Below are 12,362 nucleotides of genomic sequence, written 5' to 3'. Positions count from 1 at the left end.
ATTATATATACATATACACATATATTTTATATATATATATATATATATATATACACACACATACATACATACCTATACACACATACATGCACTTACAATAACATAGAAATCAATATAAACAACATTAACATCATTATCATATGAGAATATGAAGTAATATATAAGAAGCACATTTCATATAAATATAAATTATTAAACAGTAAAATCTTCTTCTATAATTTGCTACCGTGGCTATTTGTTTGTCTGTCCAGGATTTTAAATCACCTGTAGCTTGCAAACCGTTTCACGTATTGACTTGAAATGTGGTACACATATAGTACGTCACGTCTGCTATCCGCTTTATGGGTGATGATTGTATTACTCTTTTTATCTTTATTTTATTTTATTGTAGAATCAACTCCTATCTGCGCACACCAGGGCGGCCGTGGGCGAATGCGTATGGTGTATTCACTCCATGTTATCGTGCATTGCGCTGTCACTGGTATTTTGATAAAAGAATTTGAACAACATATAAGAAGCGTATAAATTATTAAACAGTAAAACATTAACATTTAAGAAGTAAAGTTACATTGAGTACTACTGCAGTGCCTTCGGGTATACCTCATTTTTTCTTTGCCCATTACATGCTTAAATGTATACATTTTTTGGTGTACCTACCCGAGAACACGCGTCATATAACCGACCGTGGGAGAAGCATGGATTTTAAACACACGTTGAGTTCATCTGCTGGTCTCCCTCGTGGAATAACTGGTAATGTTGGACTAAAATCTACAGTGAGTAAAACAACATCCATCCATTTTCCAACCCGCTGAATCCGAACACAGGGTCACGGGGGTCTGCTGGAGCCAATCCCAGCCAACACAGGGCACAAGGCAGGGAACCAATCCTGGGCAGGGTGCCAACCCACTGCAGGACACACACAAACACACCCACACACCAAGCACACACTAGGGCCAATACAGAATCGCCAATCCACCTAACCTGCATGTCTTTGGAATGTGGGAGGAAACCGGAGCGCCCGGAGGAAACCCACGCAGACACGGGGAGAACATGCAAACTCCACGCAGGGATGACCCGGGAAGCGAACCCGGGTCCCCAGGTCTCCCAACTGCGAGGCAGCAGCGCTACCCACTGCGCCACCGTGCCGCCTAAAACAACATTACCTCCTTTTTTTTTTTACGATCTCTGAGATCTTGCTTTTTTCGGTTCAAGGCTTCATAAGCTCTTTTATGTTCCATGGTGTACTTATCCCAAACCATCATCTTTGAATGTTGCAAGACTTTCGCCTTGTATGTAGATCGACGTGCCCTCTTTTAATTGCGAGAAGCAGATATATATAGCCAAATTCTCGCGCTTCGTTGCGGCGAAGTACTGCTTTTAATTTTTTATTAAGAAGAAAAGAAAACCTTTTTAAACGGATCGAAAATATACCAATAACAATTTGTTAAGGATCTATTTTTTTGTGAAGCTCCCTTTTCACAGCTGTCGCGCTACGGCGTGTGTTTCGTTTATTTGACAGTATGTAGATCGTGGTAATTACATTCATGGCATTCGTTTTCTGAATCACAATCTGATTGTATGGGTGGTTACCTGCCAGGTCACGCTTGTGGTTTGTCAGCAAGTCGCCTTACGTCCGCCACGTGCCCTCTTTCTGTTATTTTTTGTTCTTCGCGGTTTGCGGCTCTTCCTTCATTTCTCCCTACTGCGTTGTTTTATCTCGTGAATATGTTATTGCAATCCGCAGTGGGAGCGTTTCTATAAACTTAATTTAAACTTACGTTTTACACCGTGCTTTGTTTCCCTTATGAAGATGCTTGTATGGTTCACCCGCTCGCTTCTTATTGTTTCGCTCCCTTCTCAATTGTTTAATGAATTTTTTGTTCTTCGCTGTTTGCGGCGCCAGAGTTGAAGCCCCTAACGTTGCGGTCAGCAAGTTGGCTAACATCCGCCATGTGCCGTCTTTCAGTTGCGAGCAGCAGATCATAGAATGGTTTTAATAGTTTACTTTCAAATAATGCAAAGAGTATGCGACACGTGTTTCTCCCTAATTCTGCTCTCGGAAATCGAATCTCGAACGTCAGCGCCAGAGGTGAAGCCCCTAACGTTGCGCTACGGCGTGTGGTTCGTTTATACCTCGTGTCTTCTCATTAAACTTTTATCTCGCGAATATGTTATTGCAATCCGCAGCGGGAGCGTTTCTATAAACTTAATTTAAACGTACATTTTACACCGTGCTTTTTTCCCTTATGAAGATGCTGGTATGCTTCACTCGCTCGCTTCTTATTGTTTCGCTCCCTTCTCAATTGTTTAATGAATTTTTTGTTCTTCGCTGTTTGTGGCTCATCCTTCATTTCTCCCTACTGCGTTCACAGTCTTTTCACGTGATTACGTGGGAGGCGTGATGACGTGACACTCAACTCCTCCTCCCACGGCCATCGAGCTGCCGTCCATTACAGTATATTGTGAAAAAAGAGGTTCTAGTCATGACCATTACGCGTTGAATTTCGAAATGAAACCTGCCTAACTTTTGTAAGTAAGCTGTAAGGAATCAGCCTGCCAAATTTCAGCCTTCCACCTACACGGGAAGTTGCAGAATTAGTGATGAGTCAGTCAGTCAGTCAGTCAGTCAGTCAGTGAGGGCTTTGCCTTTTATTAATTAGTATAGATACATACACATATATATATATACATATACATATATTCATATACATATATATATATATTCATTGCATTCGTAGTCTGTGTCACAATCTGATTGTATGGGTGGCTACCTACCAGGTGACGCTTGTGGTTGGTCAGCAAGTCAGCTAACATCCGCCACGGTGCCCTCATTTCAGTTGCGAGAAGCAGATCATAGAATGGTTGAAACACGTGTCGTGTACTCTTTGCATTATTTGACAGTAAACTATTTCAACCATATATATATATACTAGCAAAATACCCGCGCTTCGCAGCGGAGAAGTAGTGTGTTAAAGAGGTTATGAAAAAGTAAAGGAAACATTTTAAAAATAACGTAACATGATTGTCAATGTAATTGTGTTGTCATTGTTATGAGTGTTGCTGTCATATATATATACATATACACATATACACACACATATACACACATATACAGATATATTATATATACATATACACATATATTTTTTATATATATATTTTTTATATATATACATATATATATATATATATATATATATATACACATACATACATACATACATACATATACACACATAGATGCACTTACAATAACATAGAAATCAATATAAACAACATTAACATCATTATCATATGAGAATATGAAGTAATATATAAGAAGCACATTTCATATAAATATAAATAATTAAACAGTAAAATCTTCTTGTATAATTTGCTACCGTGGCTTTTCGTTGGTCTGTCCAGGATATTTAAATCACCTGTAGGTTGCAAACTGTTTCACCTATTGACTTGAAATGTGGTACACATATAATACGTCACGTCTGCTATCCGCTTTATGGGTGATGATTGTATTACTCTTTTTATGTTTATTTTATTTTAGAATCAACTCCTATCTGCGCACACCAGGGCGGCCATGGGCAGATGCGTATGGTGTATTCACTCCATGTTATCGTGCATTGCGCTGTCACTGGTATTTTGATAAAAGAATTTGAACAATATATAAGAAGCGTATAAATTATTAAACAGTAAAACATTAACATTTAAGAAGTAAAGTTACATTGAGTACTACTGCAGTGCCTTCGGGTATACCTCATTTTTTCTTTGCCCATTACAAGCTTAAATGTATACATTTTTTGGTGTACCTACCCGAGAACACGCGACATATAACCGACCGTGGGAGAAGCATGGATTTTAAAGAAGCGTTGAGTTCATCTGCTGGTCTCCCTCGTGGAATAACTGGTAATGTTTCACTAAAATCTACAGCGAGTAAAACGACATTACCTCCTTTTTTTTTTGTACGATCTCTGAGATGTTGCTTTTTTCGGTTCAAGGCTTCATAAGCTCTTTTATGTTCCATGGTGTACTTAATAAGTACTAATTATCCCAAACCATCATCTTTGAATGTTGCAAGACTTTCGCCTTGTATGTAGATCGGGGTAATTACATTCATTGCATTCCTAGTCTGAATCACAATCTGATTGTATGGGTGGTTACCTGGCACTGTAGGGTTGCCACCCGTCCTTTAAAATACGGAATCGTGCCGCGTTTGACAATGAAATTGCGCGTCCCGTTTTGAATCAATACTGGACGGGATTTATCCCGTATTTTTGTAATCATTTTTTTTTTAAAGCAGCGTCTCATGCAAATCATCCCACACGCATTTTATGAAGATGCCTCCTTTCCTACTTTTGATTGGGTAATACTTGATGTCATCGTTAGTTTGATTGGTGTTTTTAACTGTCCAGTGAGGAGGGCGTGTCTTTTAAGTAGAGTCTGCAAAGTGTTGGCACTGAGATGTGGCGTCAGCGCCATAGTTGAAGCCCCTAACGTTGCGGTCAGCAAGTCGGCTAACATCCGCCATGTGCCGTCTTTCAGTTGCGAGAAGCAGATCATAGAATGGTTGAAACTGTTGCCCCTAACGTTGCGCCACGGCGTGTGGTTTGTTTATACCTCGTGTCTTCTCATTAAACTTTTATCTTGCGAATGTTATTGCAATCCGCAGCGGGAGCGTTTCTATAAACTTTATTTAAACTTACGTTTTACGCCGTGGTTTGTTTCCCTTATGAACATGCTTGTATGCTTAACTCGCTCCGTTCTCAATTGTTTAATTAATTTTTTGCTCTTCGCTGTTTGCGGCTGTTCCTCCATTTCCCCCTACTTCGTTCTTTTATCTCGTGAATATGTTATTGCAATCCTTAACGGGAGCGTTTCAATAAACTGATTGAAAATAGTTTTGCATTTACCTTTTTAGTAAAAGGCGAGCTTTTAAGCCTGAGAAATCACCCCGTAAATGCACACGTTTAATTGGACATGTGTTAATATGTATGGTTACACAGTATTAAAAGACAGTGAACAACGTCAGTTACCTTTGTTTCCGCGTTTGATAAAAGGTGAGCTTTTAAGCCTGAGAAATCACCCCGTAAATGCACACGTTTAATTGCACATGTGTTAATATGTATGCTTACACAGTATTAAAAGACAGTCAAAAATTAACGTCATTTACCTTCGTTCCCGCGTGCGACTCGTGCTGTAAATCTCTTCCTTGTTTTTAGTTCACGTGATTACGTAGGAGGCGTGATGACGCGATACGTGACTCCGCCTCCTCCATTACAGTGTATGGACAAAAAATATGTTCCAGTTATGACCATTACGCTTTGAATTTCGAAATGAAACCTGCCTAACTTTTGTAAGTAAGCTGTAAGGAATGAGCCTGCCAAATTTCAGCCTTCCACCTACACGGGAAGTTGGAGAATTAGTGATGAGTGAGTCAGTGAGTCAGTCAGTCAGTGAGGGCTTTGCCTTTTATTATTATATATATATATATATATATATATATATATATATATATATATATATATATATATATATATATATATATATATATATATATATATATATATATATACACACATATACTTATATATACACACACACATATATACATACACATGTATGTAAAGTCGGCGACTTTAATTTTCATGTAGATAATCAATGTGACCAAAAAGTAAAAGAATTTATGAACCTCCTGGACTCTTTTGATTTGAGACAGCTCGTTAATCAGCCTACACATAAAGCAGGTCATACGTTAGACTTAGTAATTACTAAAGGACTAAAAGTTGATATAAAGCAGGTCATTGATACGGGTCTTTCAGACCATTTTCTTCTACTTTTTAATATAGAAATAATGATAGAAAACACTCATGAGAAGCATATTGTTAAAAAACGCTTCTTTGACTCATCAGCAACTTTAAAACTTACAAACATTCTAACCAATCAGTCCGTTTATAGTGCCAACTATAATAGCGAGGAGAATGTAAATAGTAAGGTGGAAAGATTTAATACTAAAGTGAGGGCTGCTGTTGACATAGTTGCACCTGAAAAGACAGTTAAAAAATCTTCTAGCATTGTTATACCTTGGAAGACCCAAAGAGTGTCTGATTTAAAGAGAACATGCCGTAGAGCTGAGCGTAAATGGAGGAAGACTAAACTAACTATTGACTATGAGATATTAAAAGTTAAAATAACAGAATACAATAACACAGTCCGTCTTGAGAGGCGCTGCTATTTCTCTAAGATTATAAATAACAATGCTAGTAATCCCAGAGTGTTATTTTCGACAATTGATCATCTGTTAAACCCAGGTAACTCAAAGGAATGCCTCCTAAGTACTTCCAGTAAAACCTGTGAGGCTATCGCTGTATTTTTCAATCAAAAAATTAATGATATTAGAAATAACATAGTATATCTCCCCAACACTAAGGATCCCCCGAAACCCCAGTACTCCATAATAAATAAATTAGAGTCTTTCACTAGGATAGATTTACCTGATTTACATAAAATAATTTCTCAAATGAAACCATCCACCTGTGCCCTTGACCCAATACCAACAAATTTTTTCAAAGAAGTATCGGGTGTGCTTATTGATAATGTTCTTGACATAGTAAATTCGTCATTAGATACGGGGGTCTTCCCAGACTGTCTTAAGACTGCGGTAGTTAAACCCCTACTTAAGAAAAATAATCTCGACCCCTCTGCTCTTGAAAATTATAGACCCATCTCTAACCTGCCTTTCTTAAGTAAAATTCTAGAGAAGGCAGTCATTATGCAGTTAAATGAGCACCTCAATAAACATGCTATTCTTGATAAATTTCAGTCAGGTTTTAGAACAAATCACAGCACAGAAACTGCACTTGTTAAAGTAGTAAATGACTTGCGGGTAAATGCAGACAGAGGCCATTTATCTGTTCTCATCCTCTTAGATTTGAGTGCCGCATTTGACACTATTGATCATAATATTCTTAAGAATCGCCTTAGTCAATGGGTGGGCCTCTCTGGCAGTGTCTTAAACTGGTTTGAATCCTACCTGGCAGGGAGAAAATTCTTTGTTAGTTGTGGTAATTATAACTCAAAGACACATGATATTCTATATGGTGTTCCACAAGGCTCTATCCTGGGTCCGCTGCTCTTCTCAATCTACATGCTTCCATTAGGTCAGATTATCTCGGGACATAACGTGAGCTACCACAGCTATGCTGATGACACACAGCTGTATTTATCAATAGCACCTGATGACCCCAAATCTCTTGATTCGCTAACACAATGTCTAACCTGTATCTCAGAATGGATGAATAGTAACTTTCTCAAATTAAATAAAGAAAAAACCGAAATCTTAGTGATTGGCAATAATGGATACAATGAGGCTATTAGAAATAAACTGGATGCATTAGGATTAAAAGTCAAATCGGAGGTAAAAAGCTTAGGGGTAACCGTTGATTGTAATCTGAATTTTAAATCGCATATTAATAAAATCACTAGGACAGCATTTTTTCACCTAAGGAACATAGCAAAAGTTAGACCTCTTATATCATCGAAAGATGCAGAGAAATTAGTTCATGCGTTTGTCTTTAGTCGGCTAGATTACTGTAATGCACTCCTCTCAGGACTACCCAAAAAAGACATCAATCGTTTGCAGTTAGTGCAGAATGCAGCTGCTAGAATCCTTACCAGGAAAAGAAAATCCGAACACATTTCTCCAGTTTTGATGTCACTACACTGGTTACCTGTGTCATTCAGAATTGACTTTAAAATTCTGCTTATGGTTTATAAAGCTTTAAATAATCTCGCCCCGTCTTATATATCGGAATGTCTGACACCTTATATTCCAAATCGCAACCTCAGATCCTCAACTGAGTGTCTCCTTAGAATTCCAAGAGCAAAACTTAAAAGAAGTGGTGAGGCGGCCTTCTGCTGTTATGCACCTAAAATCTGGAATAGCCTGCCAGTAGGAATTCGCCAGGCTAATACAGTGGAGCACTTTAAAAAACTACTGAAAACACATTACTTTAACATGGCCTTCTCATAACTTCACTGTAATTTAATCCTGACACTCTGTATATCCAATTCATTATAATAACTATTCATTCAAAATTTGTACTAACCCCTACTCTCTCTTCTGTTTTCTTTTCCGGTGTCCTATTGGTGGTGGCTTGTGCCACCACCATCTACCCAAAGCACCATGATGTTCCAACAATGATGGATGGATTAAAAGCCAGAAGTCTGTATAACCATCAGCATCAAGTGACTCCGTGAGAACCCTAACTACAAAGAGGACTATTTCATTTATGTTAGGTAGAATGCCCAAAGGGGACTGGGCGGTCTCGTGGCCTGGAACCCCTACAGATTTTATTTTTTTCTCCAGCCTTCTGGAGTTTTTTTTTGTTTTTTCTGTCCACCCTGGCCATCGGACCTTACTCCTTTCTATGTTAACTAATGTTGTCTTATTTTAATTTCTTATCTGTCTTTTATTCTTCTTTTCTTCATTATGTAAAGCACTTTGAGCTACTTTTTGTATGAAAATGTGCTATATAAATAAATGTTGTTGTTGTTGTTGTTGCAGTAAGGAGACCCGGGTTCACTTCCTGGGTCCTCCCTGTGTGGAATTTGCATGTTCTCCCCGTGTCTGTGTAGGTTTCCTCCCACAGTCCAAAGACATGTAGGTTAGGTGCATTGGCGATCCTAAATTGTCCGTGGTGTGTGTGTGTACCCTGTGGTGGGTTGGCGCCCTGCCCAGGAATTTGTTCCTGCCTTGCGCCCTGTGTTGGCTGGGATTGGCTCCAGAAGACCCCCGTGACCCTGTGTTAGGATATAGTGGGTTGGGAAAAAGACTGACTGATTCATTTTGAGGATTTCCAGCTACAAATGTATCTGTGAATGAAATTCAGGATTAAGCAAGCTTAGAAAATGGTATTTTACTGTATGGTTTGGTATCAACATTAATTAAAGGACAAGTATCTGTGTGTCCATCTGGTTACTGTGTCTCTGCAATCCAATAGATGGAGCATCACAAACATTATCAGTGCTTTTATAAAACCCACACCAAATGGCATATGACAGAGCCATGGAAACCTGACAGACACACTACACTTCAAATATTAATACATTCACCAGTATACCAACTGAATTTATTCAAAAGAGAGTAACTACCAGACTGAGAGAACTCAGTTTTTCCACCTTAATAAAAGGACAAGTGTCTGTTTATCTGTGTGTCTGTCCAGTTGCTATGTCTCTGTTATATGTTAGTCCTTTAAAGGCTGTTTGGCAAACTAAAACTGGAGGTTAGCCTGTTTAGTATAAAGGCCTAATTGACAGGTTCATATCATCCTTTTAACAGGTTCTCTCATCTCAACAGAAGCTTTCTAAAGTTGTTGTTAAAGTAACCATTGGGTTTTTGGTCCCCTCCCTGACCAAGGCCTCTTCTTGCCCAGATGCTCTGTTTGGCCAGATGGCCAACTCTAGGAGGAGTCCTGGTAATTCTATCCTCCTTGCATTTCACATTTATTTGGGCCATTGTGCTCTAGGTAGACCTTAATGCTTTGCAAGTGGTTTTATACCCTTGTCCAGCCACAGGGGATGCACAAATCAGTGTGCTTCTTCGTGCCAGTCCCAAGCCCGGATAAATGGGGAGGGTTACATCAGGAAGGGCATCTGGTGTAAAATTTTGCGAAATCAATATGCGGACAAAAATACAAATTTCCATACCGGATCGTTCTTGCCCCGGGTTAACAACGACTGCCACCAGTACTGTTAGTCAGCAGGGTACTGGTGGAAATTGGGCTATTGTTGGCCGAAGAAGAAGAATGAGAAGAAGAGGGGGGAGACGTGTCTGGAGGCAGGAGGACAGGAGGAAAGTAAAGAGAGTGGAACTGGGGGTAGGACCTTTGAATGTTGGCAGTATGGCTAGTAAGGGGAGAAAGTTAGCAGATATGATGAAGAGAAGGAAGGTTGATATATTGTGCGTGCAAGAGATTAAATGGAAGGGGAGTAAGACGAGGTGGATCAGAGGTGGATTCAAATTGTTCTATCATGGTGTGGATAGGAGGAGAAATGGGGTAGGGGTTATTCTGAAGGAACAATATGTCAAGAGTGCTTTGGAGGTGAAAAGATTGACAGACAGAGTAATGATTATGAAGTTGGAAATTGGAGGTGTGATGATGAATATTGTTAGTGCATATGTACCGCAAGTTGGGTGTGCGATGGATGAGAAAGAAGATTTTTGGAGTGAATTGGATGAAGTGATGAACAGTGTACCCAAGGGACAGAAAGTGGTGATTGGAGCAGATTTCAATGGACATGTTGGTGAAGGGAACAGAGGAGATGAGGAGGTGATGGGTAGGTATGGTGTCAAGGAGAGGAATGAAGAAGGTCAGAAGATAGTGGATTTTGCCAAAAGGATGGACATGGCTGTGGTGAATACGTATTTTAAGAAGAGGGAGGAACATAGGGTGACGTACAAGAGTGGAGGAAGATGCACACAGGTAGATTACATCCTATGCAGAAGAGTCAATCTGTAGGAGATTGAAGACTGCAAAGTGGTTGCAGGGGAAAGTGTAGTTAAGCAGCATAGGATGGTGGTCTGTAGGACTGTGTTGGAAATCAAGAAGAGGAAGAGAGTGAGGGCAGAGCCAAGGATAAAATGGTGGAAGTTGAAAAAGGAAGACTGCAAGGTTGAGATTAGGGAGAAAGCGAGACAGGCACTGGATGGTAGTGAAAACAGTTGAGAAACTAAAGCAGATGTAGAAAGGGTGACAGCAAGAAGGGTGTTTGGCATGACATCTGGACAGAGGAAGGAGGAAATGGAAACCTGGTGGTGGAATGGGGAATTACAGAAGAGTATACAGAGGAAGAGGATGGCAAAGAAGAAGAGGGATAATCAGAGAGATGCAGAAAGTAGACAAGAGTACAAGGAGATAAGGTGCAAGGTGAAGAGAGAGGCGGCGAAGGCTAAAGAAAAGGTGTATGATGAGTTGTATGAGAGGTTGGACACTAAAGAGGGAGAAAAGGACCTGTACAGATTGGCTAGACAGAGGGACCGAGCTGAGAAAGATGTGCAGTAGGTTAGGGTGATAAAGGATAAAGATGGAAACGTACTCACAAGCGAGGAGAGTGTGTTGAGCAGATGGAAAGAGTACTTTGAGAGACTGATGAATGAAGTGAACGAGAGAGAGAGAAGAGGTTAGATGATGTGGAGATAGTGAATTAGGAAGAGCAATTGATTAGCAAGGAGGAAGTAAGGACAGCTATGAAGAGGATGAAAAATGGAAAGTCTGTTGGTCCAGATGATATACCTGTGGAAGCATGGAGGTGTTTAGGAGAGATGGCAGTGGAGTTTATAACCAGATTGTTTAATGGAATCTTGGATAGTGAGAGGATGCCTGAGGAGTGGAGAAGTGCACTGGTGCCGATATTTAAGAATAAGGGGGATGTGCAGGACTGTAGTAACTACAGGGGGATAAAATTGATGAGTCACAGCATGAAGTTATGGGAAAGAGTAGTGGAAGCTAGGTTAAGAAGTGAGGTGATGATTGGTAAACAGCAGTATGGCTTCATGCCAAGAAAGAGCACCACAGTTGTGATGTTTGCTCTGAGGGTGTTGATGGAGAAGTATAGAGAAGGCCAGAAGGAGATGCATTGCGTCTTTGTGGACCTGGGGAAAGCATATGACAGGGTGCCTCGAGAGGAGCTGTGGTATTGTATGAGGAAGTCGGGAGTGGCAGAGAAGTATGTAAGAGTTGTACAGTATATGTACGAGGGATGTGTGAAAGTGGTGAGGTCTGCGGTAGGAGTGACAAATGCATTCAAGGTGGAGGTGGGATTACATCAGGGATCGGCTCTGAGCCCTTTCTTATTTGCAATGGTGATGGACAGGTTGACAGACAAGATTAGACAGGAGTCCCCGAGGACTGTGATGTTTTCTGATGACATTGTGATCTGTAGCGATAGTAGGGAGCAGGTTGAGAAGACCCTGGAGAGGTGGAGATATGCTCTACAGAGGAGAGGAATGAAGGTCAGTAGGAACAAGATAGAATACATGTGTGTTAATGAGAGGGAGGTCAGTGGAATGGTGAGGATGCAAGGAGTAGAGTTGGCAAAGGTGGATGAGTTTAAATACTTGGGATCAACAGTACAGAGTAATGGGGATTGTGGAAGAGAGGTGAAAAAGAGAGTGCAGGCAGGGTGGAATGGGTGGAGAAGAGTGTCAGGAGTAATGTGTGACAGACAGGTATCAGAAAGAGTGAAAGGGAAGGTCTGCAGGACGGTAGTGAGACCAGCTATGTTATATAGGTTGGAGACAATGGCACTGACCCGAAAGCAGGAGACAGAGCTGGAGGTAGCAGAGTTAAAGATGCTAAGATTTGCATTGG

The sequence above is a fragment of the Erpetoichthys calabaricus genome, chromosome 12, assembly GCF_900747795.2.
Source record: "Erpetoichthys calabaricus chromosome 12, fErpCal1.3, whole genome shotgun sequence".
NCBI lineage: Eukaryota > Metazoa > Chordata > Cladistia > Polypteriformes > Polypteridae > Erpetoichthys > Erpetoichthys calabaricus.
This window is presented reverse-complemented; position numbering follows the sequence as displayed.